Here is a 14,875-nt window from a genome sequence, read left to right as displayed (position 1 = left end):
CTTATATACAGGCACTGAGTAATCAACAGGAAATCTAGGTTACATGTGTACGTGCATATGTGTGTGTGTTCTCTCTGTTGTCTGAACTGATGACCACTGTCAACCCCCAGTGTGAACATTTAGCTCAAACACATGACTTAACAGTATGCATCCCTACCTCCCTCACCCACACACCACACGTCAGAGCACAGCATTGGGAATATTCTGTGTGTATGCATATTTGTGAGCGTGTGTGTGTTCTGTGTGTGTTTTCTCTGTGTGTGTGTGTGTGTGTGTGTGTGTGTGTGTGTGTGTGTGTGTGTGTGTGTGTGTGTGTGTGTGTGTGTGTGTGTGTGTGTGTGTGTGTAACAGCATGCCAGCCAGTCTAAAACTTTTTTAATGAGAGCCTAGTGTAATGTAAAATACATCTGATTTAAAAAATCAACAATCAATATCCTTGATCTTGAATATGATTCATAGCCTACTGAGGAGAGAGGAGGAGAGGAGTGAAGAGAGACAGGGAGAGAGAGAGATAGGGTAGTGAAGAGAGAGAGAGAGAGAGAGAGGGTAGTGAAGAGAGAGAGAGAGAGAGGGTAGTGAAGAGAGAGAGAGAGAGAGGGTAGTGAAGAGAGAGAGAGAGAGAGAGAGAGAGAGAGAGAGAGGGTAGTGAAGAGAGAGAGAGAGAGAGAGAGAGTAGTGAAGAGAGAGAGAGGGTAGTGAATAGAGAGAGAGAGAGAGGGTAGTGAAGAGAGAGAGAGAGAGAGAGAGAGAGAGAGAGAGAGGGTAGTGAAGAGAGAGAGAGAGAGAGAGAGAGAGAGAGAGAGAGAGAGAGAGAGAGAGAGAGAGAGAGTAGTGAAGAGAGAGAGAGAGAGAGGGTAGTGAATAGAGAGAGAGAGAGAGGGTAGTGAAGAGAGAGAGAGAGAGAGAGGGTAGTGAAGAGAGAGAGAGAGAGGGTAGTGATGAGAGAGAGAGAGAGAGAGGGTAGTGAAGAGAGAGAGAGAGAGAGAGAGGGTAGTGAAGAGAGAGAGAGAGGGTAGTGAAGAGAGAGAGAGAGAGAGGGTAGTGAAGAGAGAGAGAGAGAAAGGGTAGTGAAGAGAGACAGAGAGAGAGAGAGAGAGAGAGAGAGAGAGAGGGAGGGAGAGAGAAACTGGTTATGGTCATGCAGGTTATGTGAAGGGCATCAATAGACAGGAGACTGCCTCTGATGAGACTATAATGACATTAGAGTAGAGTAGTCAGATAACACATAGAGGGGTTGTACCACATCAGGTCACCAGATCATCTCTGTTCCTCCTCTAACACATAGAGGGGTTGTACCACATCAGGTCACCAGATCATCTCTGTTCCACAACAACATAAACATCCACTGAGCAACCATAACACTACTCTGTCACTCATGACAACAGTGATGATGACAATGACAACACAGCATTCTTTCACACTTTAATAGTCCTTTAGTTTCTGCTTCCTCTTCTTATCCATTAACCCTAACTCCTCCAGCCCCTTCTTACTTCCTGGTTGTCTTCAGTCTGACGGGTCATGACAGATCATGTTGTTGATCCGACAGGAAGATTCAACACTCATTTTTGTGTGTGTGTGTGTGTGATTTTATTTTGAACCTTTATTTAACTAGGCAAGTCAGTTAAGAAAAAATCTTATTTACAATGACAGCCTAGGAACAGTGGGTTAACTGCCTTGTTCAGGGGCAGAACAGATTTCTGTACCTTATCAGCTCTGGGATTCGATCCAGCAACCTTTCAGTTACTGGCCCAATGTTCTAACCACTAGGCTACCTGCCACCCTGTGTGTGTGTGTGTGTGTGTGTGTGTGTGTGTGTGTGTGTGTGTGTGTGTGTGTGTGTGTGTGTGTGTGTGTGTGTGTGTGTGTGTGTGTGTGTGTGTGTGTGTGTGTGTGTGATCATGTTGTCTTGCAGACAGAAAGACAACGCTCATGATTCTGAACAACGACAGTCACATGTTTGTATCAGTTTGTATCAGACACTAAGCATGCCCTACACACACACACAAAGAGAAAAGACACACACACTCTGCCAAGTATGTGGAAAAACACACCAAACACACAGGTACAGATAGAGAGACACGAACGCAACAATCACCTGTTTCAGGGGGCCAGTTTACACCAGACACACAGCATGGGCTACACACTCACACACACACACACACACACACTGTCAAGTATGTGGAAAATACACAGACAAAGAAACAAGACACACACACACTTAATCTTCCGAGTCTTGTGATCTTTACAGGTTAACATGCAGTTCCTATATGGGTCATGATGACAGACAGACAGCAGACAGACAGACAGCAGACAGACATGACTAACACATTAGTATGCAGGAGAGAGAGAGAGAGACAGATGTGGGGGAGGGAGAGTGAGAGAGATATGGGGGAGGGAGAGAGAGAGAGAGAGAGAGAGAGAGAGAGAGAGAGAGAGAGAGAGAGAGAGAGAGAGAGGGGGGGGGGAGAGGGGGGGGGGAGAGACAGAGAGATACAGAGAGAGAGAGAGAGGTAAGCGATATCCCTGTTCCAGTGTGCTTTCACCTCTCCCCTAGGTAGATATCTATCACCACTTTACACCCTCCTGTGTGTGTGTGTGTGTTTGTGTGTGTGTACACCTGTATGCGTGATAAATCAACAAGTTCATCAACAAGTCAATTAATCAAACAGTCATTCAACTAATAAATGAGTCACTAAAACGATGAAGTGATCAGTCATTAAACCATTAAAACAGACAGAGGAAACTAACTTGTCACTCATGTCTCAGCCAAGGGACATCTGGTGCAGCAGATGTATGTGTGTGTGTGTAACTCTGTGTGTGTGTAACTCTCTCTCTGTGTGTGTGTGTGTGTGTAACTCTCTCTGTGTGTGTGTGTGTGTGTGTGTGTGTGTGTGTGTGTGTGTGTGTGTGTGTGTGTGTGTGTGTGTGTGTGTGTGTGTGTGTGTGTGTGTCTGTGGCTGTGGCGGTGATCGTTTTACCGCCACACCGGCGGTCACAGTTCATGAAGACAGTCAATTTCCACCTGACCGTTTAGTCACGGTAATTAGGCTTCTCCAAGCTCTGATGCTGCTGATGGTCATTGCTAACCTACCAAACTTGCTAACTGCCTGGTACTCAGCTCTCTATTGTCCCTCTAATCACTCTGACATCAATGTAAATGTAATCTAAAATCTAATCAAACATTTCATGAGAGCCCATGAGCTCATGTTGCGCAACATTTCTATAGGCTATTAAACTGCATGAGAAAACAGAGTGATGGCCTCTATTAAAAAGAGGAGGATCCCATCAGCTTTCTATAGGCTAGGCTTACTATATTTATTTCTCAGCTTTCTTAATAGTAAGCACATTGCTTCTCTTTACAACAGGAATATGGCCTACCTGGTTGGCATGAAAATAAACCACGAGGAAAAGCTTCCTCCATTCGCTATTTAAGTGCCTAGATGACATGTATTTTTCCCACTGCCCTGTCTCAAGACAGGTTCATGATAATGGTCCATTCTAAATCAAAACAAATGTCACACACATATTATTTATTAAATGTGAAGACAAGATTAAATCAAGAATATTCTGATGGGTGACAATATTAGCATATCACTTGGGAATTACACTGCTCAAAAAAATAAAGGGAACACTTAAACAACACATCCTAGATCTGAATGAAAGAAATAATCTTATTAAATATTTTTTTCTTTACATAGTTGAATGTGCTGACAACAAAATCACACTAAAATAATCAATGGAAATCCAATTTATCAACCCATGGAGGTCTGGATTTGGAGTCACACTCAAAATTAAAGTGGAAAACCACACTACAGGCTGATCCAACTTTGATGTAATGTCCTTAAAAACAAGTCAAAATGAGGCTCAGTAGTGTGTGGGGCCTCCACGTGCCTGTATGACCTCCCTACAATGCCTGGGCATGCTCCTGATGAGGTGGCAGATGATCTCCTGAGGGATCTCCTCCTAGACCAGGACTAAAGCATCCGCCAACTCCTGGACAGTCTGTGGTGCAACAGATGGAGTGGATGGTGGATGGAGTGAGACATGATGTCCCAGATGTGCTCAATTGGATTCAGGTCTGGGGAATGGGCGGGCCAGTCCATAGCATCAATGCCTTCCTCTTGCAGGAACTGCTGACACCCTCCAGCCACACCCTCCAGACACCCTCCAGCCACAGGTCTAGCATTGTCTTGCATTAGGAGGAACCCAGGGCCAACCGCACCAGCATATGGTCTCACAAGGGGTCTGAGGATCTCATCTCGGTACCTAATGGCAGTCAGGCTACCTCTGGATAGCACATGGAGGGCTGTGCGGCCCCCCAAAGAAATGCCACCCCACACCATGACTGACCCACCGCCAAACCCGTCATGCTGGAGGATGTTGCAGGCAGCAGAACGTTCTCCACGGCGTCTCCAGACTCTGTCACATCTGTCATGTGCTCAGTGTGAACCTGCTTTCATCTGTGAAGAGCACAGGGCGCCAGTGGCGAATTTGCCAGTCTTGGTGTTCTCTGGCAAATGCCAAACGTCCTGCACGGTGTTGGGCTGTAAGCACAACCCCCTCATACCACCCTCATGGAGTCTGTTTCTGACCATTTGAGCAGACACATGCACATTTGTGGCCTGCTGGAGGTCATTTTGCAGGGCTCTGGCAGTGCTTCTCCTGCTCCTCCTTGCACAAAGGCGGAGGTAGCGGTCCTGCTGCTGGGTTGTTGCCCTCCTACGGCCTCCTCCACATCTCCTGATGTACTGGCCTGTCTCCTGGTAGCGCCTCCATGCTCTGGACACTACGCTGACAGACACAGCAAACCTTCTTGCCACAGCTCGCATTGATGTGCCATCCTGGATGAGCTGCACAACCTGAGCCACTTGTGTGGGTTGTAGACTCCGTCTCATGCTACCACTAGAGTGAAAGCACCGCCAGCATTCAAAAGTGACCAAAACATCAGCCAGGAAGCATAGGAACTGAGAAGTGGTCTGTGGTCACCATCTGCAGAACCACTCCTTTATTGGGGGTGTCTTGCTAATTGCCTATAATTTCCACCTGTTGTCTATTCCATTTGCACAACAGCATGTGAAATTTATTGTCAATCAGTGTTGCTTCCTAAGTGGACAGTTTGATTTCACAGAAGTGTGATTGACTTGGAGTTACATTGTGTTGTTTAAGTGTTCCCTTTATTTTTTTGAGTAGTGTATATATTATCACTTGTGTATGATGACCAGCATAAGAAACAGCCTTTTTTTGTGACTTTTTCGAATCATAGTCGCACACCTCATGTAACCTAGCCCATAGGCCTATATGTTTTGATAAGGTTTGTATCACATTTAAAGTGTTTAAATAACTTATTAAAATGAATCAGGTGTAGAGCCTAACTGGCATACATAAGCAGTGCGTGAGTTTCAAGTTTGGGGAAGATAATTTTCACCATAAAAATGCACCTTTATAATAAACGCATTACATGCATAATTGCATTTGCAGTCACTTTTGATAATGGTGTTTTCTGCTAATGGACCATTCTGCTTACAGCCTACTGCCATGTGCGCATTGCTGCGCTTATAATGTGAAGAAACAGCCTGATAGTTTATCAACATTTTAAGCTTAACGTTCTGATCGGTTGCGTCAGCAACATTGCGTAAAAAAGGTTTGTTGATGCTAGTGGTTGTATTAATTTGGGATCTAATGCATCCCACAAATGTACCAGACTATGTTTGGAATATTTATTTCTTGCACAGAATAGAATACAGTAGGTTAACTTTTGTACTATGGGAGATAGTGGATTGATATAGGCTATTGTTTTTTCTGTTCGTTATGCCTACTCATCTTGTTGGCTGACGAAAAGTAAATGTGGACAGTTCTTCCAATATCTTCAATACGCACCTCGGAATTGGATAAGGATGCGTGCAGTTGTGTCCTCGATGTGTCTGTCTTCACTTGTAGCCTGCGAGAAAGACCCACACTTAGAGTGCTAGGGCAAGAATAGCCAAGTCAACATCAACCTTTACAGTGCTAGGGCAAGAATAGCCAAGTCAACATCAACCTTTACAGTGCTAGGGCAAGAATAGCCAAGTCAACATCAAGCTTTATAGTGCTAGGGCAAGAATAGCCAAGTCAACATCACGCTTTGTAGAGTTAGGGCAAGAATAACCAAGTCAACATCAAGCTTTGTAGAGCTAGGGCAAGAATAGCCAAGTCAACATCAAGCTTTATAGTGCTAGGGCAAGAATAGCCAAGTCAACATCACGCTTTGTAGAGTTAGGGCAAGAATAACCAAGTCAACATCAAGCTTTGTAGAGCTAGGGCAAGAATAGCCAAGTCAACATCAAGCTTTATAGTGCTAGGGCAAGAATAGCCAAGTCAACATCACGCTTTGTAGAGTTAGGGCAAGAATAACCAAGTCAACATCAAGCTTTGTAGAGCTAGGGCAAGAAACGAAATGTGCACTAAGGGCGAGCCCCAGGACCAGGTTGGGAAAACACTGGGTTAGACAGACAGACATACATACATACAGACAGGTTAGATAGACAGACAGACAGACAGACAGACAGACAGACAGACAGACAGACAGACAGACAGACAGACAGAACAGACAGACAGACAGACAGACAGACAGACAGACAGACAGGTCAGAGAGACAGACAGGTTAGATAGACAGATAGACAGGTCAGACAGACAGGTAGACCGGTTAGACAGACAGGTCAGACAGACAGGTCAGATAGACAGGTCAGACAGACAGGTTAGACAGACAGACAGACAGACAGACAGACAGACAGACAGACAGACAGACAGACAGACAGACAGACAGGTTAGATAGACAGAAAGACAGACAGATAGACAGACAGGTTTAGACAGACAGAAATACAGACAGGTTAGATAGACAGAAATACAGACAGGTTAGATAGACAGACAGGTTAGATAGACAGATAGACAGGTCAGACAGACAGGTCAGACAGACAGGCAGACCGGTTAGACAGACAGGTCAGACAGACAGACAGGCAGACCGGTTAGACAGACAGGTCAGACAGACAGGTCAGACAGACAGGTTAGACAGACAGACAGACAGACAGACAGACAGACAGACAGACAGACAGACAGACAGACAGACAGACAGACAGACAGACAGGTTAGATAGACAGGTCAGAGAGACAGACAGGTTAGATAGACAGAAAGACAGACAGATAGACAGACAGGTTAGACAGACAGAAAGACAGACAGATAGACAGACAGACAGACAGGTCAGACAGATAGACAGGTCAGACAGACAGGTTAGACAGACAGGTCAGACAGACAGACAAATAGACAGGTCAGACAGACAGGTCAGACAGGTCAGACAGATAGACAGGTCAGACAGACAGGTCTATAACCACTGGCTCAGTGGATTACATTACTCCTTATGTATAAAGGATCAGACTGGCAGAGCTGTTATTCAACTGAACTCAACACACACACACACGCTCATACACATACACACACACACATAAAGAGGCAGCGCTGCTAGCCAGCTGAACACAGCACTAAGTCAAAACGCCTGCCAGCACACTGAAGACATGTGCTCTGCTTAGTAAACTACACTGACATACTGCCCAGGCAGAGGCCAGTGCTGCCAGTACACACACATACACACACATACACACACACACACACTCATATAAAACACACTACTATATCAAAGAGAGGGATGGACGGGACAGGACAAGAGGAGTCCAATTATACGTTTCAGAGGAGAGAGAGAGAGAGAGAGAGAGAGAGAGAGAGAGAGAGAGAGAGAGAGAGAGAGAGAGAGATGGACGGAGAGTGGAGAGAGAGAGGAAGAGTGGAGAGAGACAGAGGAAGAGTGGAGAGAGAGAGAGTGTGAAGGAGAGATGAGAGGTGAAGTGATTATAGAGAAGAGGTGGAGAGATGTGAAGAGAGAGGGATGACGATTCCGAGGGTTGAGGATTCCGTGACTTTTCAATCTCAACCCCAGCAGGAAAACATAGGGCACAATAGAGAGATCAGCCTCCAGTGATTGGTGGAGAGAAACTATCACACACACAAACACACACACACACACAAACCTTAGCATAACACACACACACACAAAGCAGACTTTAGAACAGCTTCTACCACCATATGAGTCATTAGTCTGAAGTCATGGCCCCAGTGGTGTGTGTGTGTGTGTGTGTGTGTGTGTGTGTGTGTGTGTGTGTGCAGGTTGACTCATAACCCACAGTCCCTGTGGTTATCAGTGGGGAGGATGGGGGAGGATGGGGGAAGATGGGGGAAGATGGGGGGAGGATGGGGGAAGATGGGGGAGGATGGGGGGAAGATGGGGAGGAGGATGGGGGAGGATGTGGGGAAGATGGGGGAAGATGGGGGAAGATGGGGGAGGATGGGGGAAGATGGGGGAAGATGGGGGAGGATGGGGGAGGATGGGGGAAGATGGGGGAGGATGGGGGGAAGATGGGGGAGGATGGGGGAAGATGGGGGAGGATGGGGAAGATGGGGAGGATGGGGGAGGATGGGGGAGATGGGGGAGGATGGGGGGAAGATGGGGGAGGAATGGGGGGAAGATGGGGGAGCGATGGGGGGAAGATGGGTTCAGGGTCATTAAATATTGTGTTGATAAAGGGGCGTGTGGGTGGCGGGCGGGTTGATCTAAAGACAAAACAATACATTCAAAAAAATTATAAATGTATTATTCTTGTGTAATTAATATCTATAGGCTACATTGAGGCTTTTCTTTCATTATTTTAGTCTATCTAAAATAAGCAGTGACATATAATTCCGGCCAACAAAATCCTGTATCCCCTGTCCAAAAATCCTTCCTCTGTCTGTAGCCTACAAGCATTTATCAATATTAACTGGTTAGAGTCGGGTGCAGGGGCCAGATTTTCACTTTAGTAGTCTGTCGGGACGTTGGGGTCATTAGAGGCAGCAGGTAGCCTAGTGGTTAGAGAGTTAACTTGTTAAGCATTAGCTGTCACACATTTTCCTATGGGAAATAGTAACCGTTCCCCGTCTTGGTAATACGTGTGTTTGATCAGGCCAATCTCTCCATTCTGGAGTCATTTCCTGGAGCTTGTGTTAGCTTGTCGGCTAAATGTGATATATTATCCTATAGGAAATGCTAACTGTTCCCCGTCTTGGTAATACGTGTCTTTGAGTGATTTCCCGGAGTGGAGCAGTTACAGCGTCTGGCGTTGATGACATTCAGCAGACAGAGTTAATGTGATTTTTTCTGGGAGATAAAATGCTATAGAGAGAGTTTAACCAGGCACTGCTCTATCTGGTCTGCTGCTAATGGTGTGTGTGTGTGTGTGTGTGTGTGTGTGTGTGTGTGTGTGTGTGTGTGTGTGTGTGTGTGTGTGTGTGTGTGTGTGTGTGTGTGTGTGTGTGTGTGTGTGTGTGTGTGTGTGTGTTGTGTGTTGTGTGCCTCAGAAGCGATGTGCTCAAGACCAGTATGGGTTGATGTTGATGAAATAAACTATTGTGTATATAGACCTATTTGTACACACACACACACACACACACACACACACACCACACACACACACACACACAACCCACCCACACACACACACACACACACAGGAGAGAGAGAGACGACACGTAGAACATGCCAAACATATAATTACAGCCAGGTCACCCGTGATACAAGTCAGTATTCGACGTCCATCCATGTCTGAGGACGACGGGAGATGACGTTGGAAACCCGGCCACTAGGGGCAACAATATGTTACCTTCAGGTCGGTTGTCGTGGAGATGATGTTGGAAACCGGCCACTAGGGGCAACAATATGTTACATTCAGGTCGGTTGTCGTGGAGATGATGTTGGAAACCGGCCACTAGGGGCAACAATATGTTACCTTCAGGTCGGTTGTCGTGGAGATGATGTTGGAAACCGGCCACTAGGGGCAACAATATGTTACCTTCAGGTCGGTTGTCGTGGAGATGACGTGGAAACCGGCCACTAGTGGCAACAATATGTTACCTTCAGGTCGGTTGTCGTGGAGATGATGTTGGAAACCGGCCACTAGGGGCAACAATATGTTACCTTCAGGTCGGTTGTCGTGGAGATGACGTTGGAAACCGGCCACTAGGGGCAACAATATGTTACCTTCAGGTCGGGTTGTCGTGGAGATGATGTTGGAAACCGGCCACTAGGGGCAACAATATGTTACCTCTCAGGTCGGTTGTCGTGGAGATGACGTGGAAACCGGCCACTAGGGGCAACAATATGTTACCTTCAGGTCGGTTGTCGTGGAGATGATGTTGGAAACCGGCCACTAGGGGCAACAATATGTTACCTTCAGGTCGGTTGTCGTGGAGATGATGTTGGAAACCGGCCACTAGGGGCAACAATATGTTACCTTCAGGTCGGTTGTCGTGGAGATGACGTGGAAACCGGCCACTAGTGGCAACAATATGTTACCTTCAGGTCGGTTGTCGTGGAGATGACGTTGGAAACCGGCCACTAGGGGCAACAATATGTTACCTTCAGGTCGGTTGTCGTGGAGATGATGTTGGAAACCGGCCACTAGGGGCAACAATATGTTACCTTCAGGTCGGTTGTCGTGGAGATGACGTGGAAACCGGCCACTAGGGGCAACAATATGTTACCTTCAGGTCGGTTGTCGTGGAGATGACGTTGGAAACCGGCCACTAGGGGCAACAATATGTTACCTTCAGGTCGGTTGTCGTGGAGATGACGCTGGAAACCGGCGTCTAGGGGCAACAATATGTTACCTTCAGGTCGGTTGTCGTGGAGATGATGTTGGAAACCGGCCACTAGGGGCAACAATATGTTACCTTCAGGTCGGTTGTCATGGAGATGACGTTGGAAACCGGCCACTAGGGGCAACAGTTAGCCCTGTTACCTAAATAAAGGCGGTTTTGGTTTTGCTAGGAGGTTGTGGACGAGGATGGTGGATGGGTGTAAGCATCTGCCTCTATACATAACACCTGACACACACACACACACACACACACACCGCCAAACGTGTAATTCAGGTCTGTACACGTCACTCTCTCACCAACTAGATCTCACAGTCTCACGTCAGAATTAGACGTTCATCCATGTTTCTCAAACGTCAAGTTTCGAAGTTGTTCCAAATGTTACATTTCGAAGAGTTTAAGGTTTAGGTATTAAGTCCAACTTTTTAAAGTTAGGTTTAAGTTTAGGCATTAACACCGAATGGTTAAAGTAAGGTTAAGGTTTGGGAAAGGCTTAACCTGTTTGGTATAGGGGGCAGTATTTTCACGGCCGGATAAAAAACGTACCCGATTTAATCTGGTTACTACTCATGCCCAGAAACTAGAATATGCATATAATTAGTAGATTTGGATAGAAAACTGTTTCTAAAACTGTTTGAATGGTGTCTGTGAGTATAACAGAACTCATATGGCAGGCCAAAACCTAAGAAGATTCCATACAGGAAGTGCCCTGTCTGGCAATTTGTTCTCCTTATAGGGCATCTCTATCAAAATTACAGCATCTCTGCTGTAATGTGACATTTTCTAAGGCTTCCATTGGCTCTCAGACGGCGCCAGAAAGCGGAATGACGTCTCTGCAGTCTCTGGGCGACGTGGTCAGGCAGGGAACAATGACAATGGAGTGCGCATGCACGAGAGGACTCCATGTTTTTCTTTCAGTCTATAAATGAATATAACGTCGCCTGGTTGGAATATTATCGCTATTTTACGAGAAAAATAGCATAAAAATTGATTTTAAACAGCGTTTGACATGCTTCGAAGTACGGTAATGGAATATTTTGACATTTTTTGTCACGAAATGCGCCCGCGCGTCACCCTTCGGATACTGACATGAACGCACAAACAAAACGGAGCTATTTGGATATAACTATGGATTATTTCGAACCAAAACAACATTTGTTGTTGAAGTAGAAGTCCTGGGAGTGCATTCTGACGAAGAACAGCAAAGGTAATCCAATTTTTCTTACAGTAAATCTGAGTTTGGTGAGCCCCAAACTTGGTGGGTGTCAAATGAGCTAGCCTGTGATGGCCGAGCTATCTACTCAGAATATTGCAAAATGTGCTTTCGCCGAAAAGCTATTTTAAAATCTGACACCGCGATTGCATAAAGGAGTTCTGTATCTATAATTCTTAAAATAATTGTTATGTTTTTTTGTAAACGTTTATCGTGAGTAATTTAGTAAATTCACCGGAAGTTTGCGGTGGGTATGCTAGCCATGATTTACAAACGTCAATAGCAGGCGGGACTAACAACAGGGGTTTGGCTACTGTACTGCTGATGTGACACAATGTGTGTCTGTTTCTGTGTGTGTCATTGTTAGCTCAATCAGTCACCCCTCCTCCTTATCTCGGTGCATTTGCATTGTTAGTCACCGCAGCTAAACACGGAGCGGAGGGAGGCTTGTTCATGGAGAGGCAGTAGACGGGCCGCCCGGTGGAAACGGGAGTGGACCCGCGGGATTCACCGCATATCATTGTGATGGCTCATTTACATGAGTTGTTTATTTCGGTCTTTCTCAGAACGGAAGCCCGTTGGCCGAAAGTCAGAAGTCGCGCGCAACTTCATTAGGTTATTACACAGTCTACTGCAACTAGACAATAGGTTATGTTCTCTCAGTGATATGTAGCATGTTGTTCAGTCGAACTGAAAGAAACGCCATGAGTCTAACGGCTCTTCGAAAGATGTCTGTTTGTCCTTCAAAGAAAAACTCCACCTTTTGGTATTTGTTTCATTAGTCGTTGTTGATATAGCCCCCAAATATGTTGCGTGTCAGCAGTCAAGTTTTTAAGATATATAACTTTCAAAATATAGAAATACAGCTGGTATGATGCATTTTGGTTTGGTCGGTTTTAGGTGGAATTTTCCTTGAAGAGTCAGCCAAATATTCACTAAATAGTTTGACTGTTTTCAAGTTGGTCCATAGGGTTTTATATGATTAGAAGACTATAGTTATTAGAAGACCGTGCAAGAACTCAAAAAGCATATGACGAAGAAAGTGAGAGAGAGTTGTTTGTTCCCATCGACCAGAACTGCAGTTATAACGACGTGCAAGATAATGGGGATGAGGGGAACCCAGAAGCCAAACACACACACACACACACACACACACACACACACACACACACACACACACACACACACACACACACATACACAGTTATATAAGCATGGACAGGGGATAGCCATACACCGCAGATCACTAAAACCACGTCTGGAATACACGAGGACTCTGGTTCTCATTTTATGCATTTTGGGATGATGATTCAACCTACGAGTAACAGGACAATAAAATGATAAATAGGCCTATACATTATTGTTTTTAAATTGTAGTAGTATAACCATCGAAACGCACATTAACATTACGCTAACCATAGTTTAATACAGCAAAGACGAAGTCAACCAATGTGCGTAAAGTTGCCCATGGAGAAACGGGCGGTATGTAGGCTATATTCTCTGAATGTGCTGTCAACAGGCAAGCTACCGTATAGGCTACCGTATGAACACAACAGATACCAACAACAGATCAACAGTATTTCTTACTCAACTTCAAAACATAATCTCTCACTCTCCGGTCACAGAAGCTATAGCAATACAGACACACAAACTCACCTAGTCAGGTAGTACAGGGGAATTGAGAGGCGAAGCGGGGCTTGAACCAGCGAGTCAGTGCCTCTAGAAAACGTCCCCTAGTCATAGCCTGGAGGGGAATGAATGTAAAGCGCTTTACCTTGACTGCATATTATGAGTTACTGTCGCGTCCCCTGTCGCCCCCACGCCGGCGCTCATCCTCCAGCCACGGCCACGGACACAGGTAACATCCACATTGTATGAAGTAAAACAACCGACACACATAGCCCAACAGTCAAAAAGGAAATTCCCAAAAATTAAAGAACGTTTTAATATGGATATATTTCGTCCATGGAGTTCGGTGACTTGTGACTAAATGAGAGAGTCAATAACTCATTGTAAGGGTTTGTTCGTGATCAAGGTCCGTTAAATGTTTTTATTTTTTATCTTGTCCCAGGAGCGAGACGCACGGAGTCGTAGGCGTCGGACGGTTTCCGGTGCTGAAAGGAGGTCGAACTGCGCTCCGCGCGGAAAAGAAGAGGCCGTTTTTTCTGCTCAAGGGTGACGTCGGCAGGTACACTCCGCGCGTCCTTTGAGGAACTTCCGAGTATCCTATAAATGAATAATTTACTATAGACATGAAATCAAATGACAGTATAAATAAAGTATTCGATAACTTCGAGGGCATATGATATGGGGAGTGGAAGCAGAAAGGGGGAGATGCAACCAAATCGTTTTAACGTTGACATTGGACTTGTATCAATGTGCTGAGGAAGTTGGGAAATGCCTGCCAACATGCCGCTAGATGCTGCAGTGTCGGATTTTGTAATCCCATGACTCTGGGTCAGTTGTTGACACCTGGCCAGTTGTTGACACCGTTGTTTTTTATTTGGGGGTTTAACCCTTTGCCAAACCTTATAATAAGTGCCTAAACTTAATGTTGTAACTCTATCTTAAACATTAACCATTCAGAATGAGTGTCTAAACGTAACCCTTCACTTCTAAACTTGACGGTTGGAGAAATGGAACGACACAGAGCAGCATGAGAAACAAAAACACTTCGAAATTTGACATTGTGGAGAACGTGGATGAACGTCTAATTGTTGGCTGGTTTCAGACGATCCCGCAGGTGAAGAATCCGGATGTGGAGGTCCTGGGCTGGCGTGGTTACATGTGGTCTGCGGTAGTGAAGCCGGTTGGACGTAGTGTCAAATTCTCTAAAACGACGTCGATCTTTTATTACAGCTCATGAAACATGAGAACCAACAACACATGTTGCGTTGATATTTTATATTTGTTTTCACTGTGTGAAGTGAGTCTTAGATAGATCAATAT

At 45.5% G+C, this 14,875-nt stretch overlaps 1 protein-coding gene across 5 annotated transcripts in view; it reads right to left on the bottom strand.

The window, feature by feature from the left end:
* Positions 1–14,210, bottom strand: part of LOC106592205 (glucagon receptor) — a 64,471-nt gene extending 50,261 nt beyond the window's left edge. For 2 of the 5 annotated variants that reach the window (XM_045690772.2, XM_045690775.2), the window contains exon 1: positions 13,701–14,210. The gene's annotated coding sequence lies outside the window, so the exon portion shown is untranslated. Of the gene's footprint in view, positions 1–5,877; positions 5,954–13,582 lie in introns of those variants that run through there. The other 3 variants (XM_045690773.2, XM_045690774.2, XM_082958614.1) reach the window with 3 other exon arrangements.
* Positions 14,211–14,875: the final 665 nt, after the last annotated feature.

This window comes from Salmo salar, chromosome 12 (genome assembly GCF_965601325.2).
Source record: "Salmo salar chromosome 12, fSalSal1, whole genome shotgun sequence".
NCBI lineage: Eukaryota > Metazoa > Chordata > Actinopteri > Salmoniformes > Salmonidae > Salmo > Salmo salar.
Note: the sequence above shows the minus strand (reverse complement) of the source record. Positions and strands in the feature narration are given on the sequence as shown.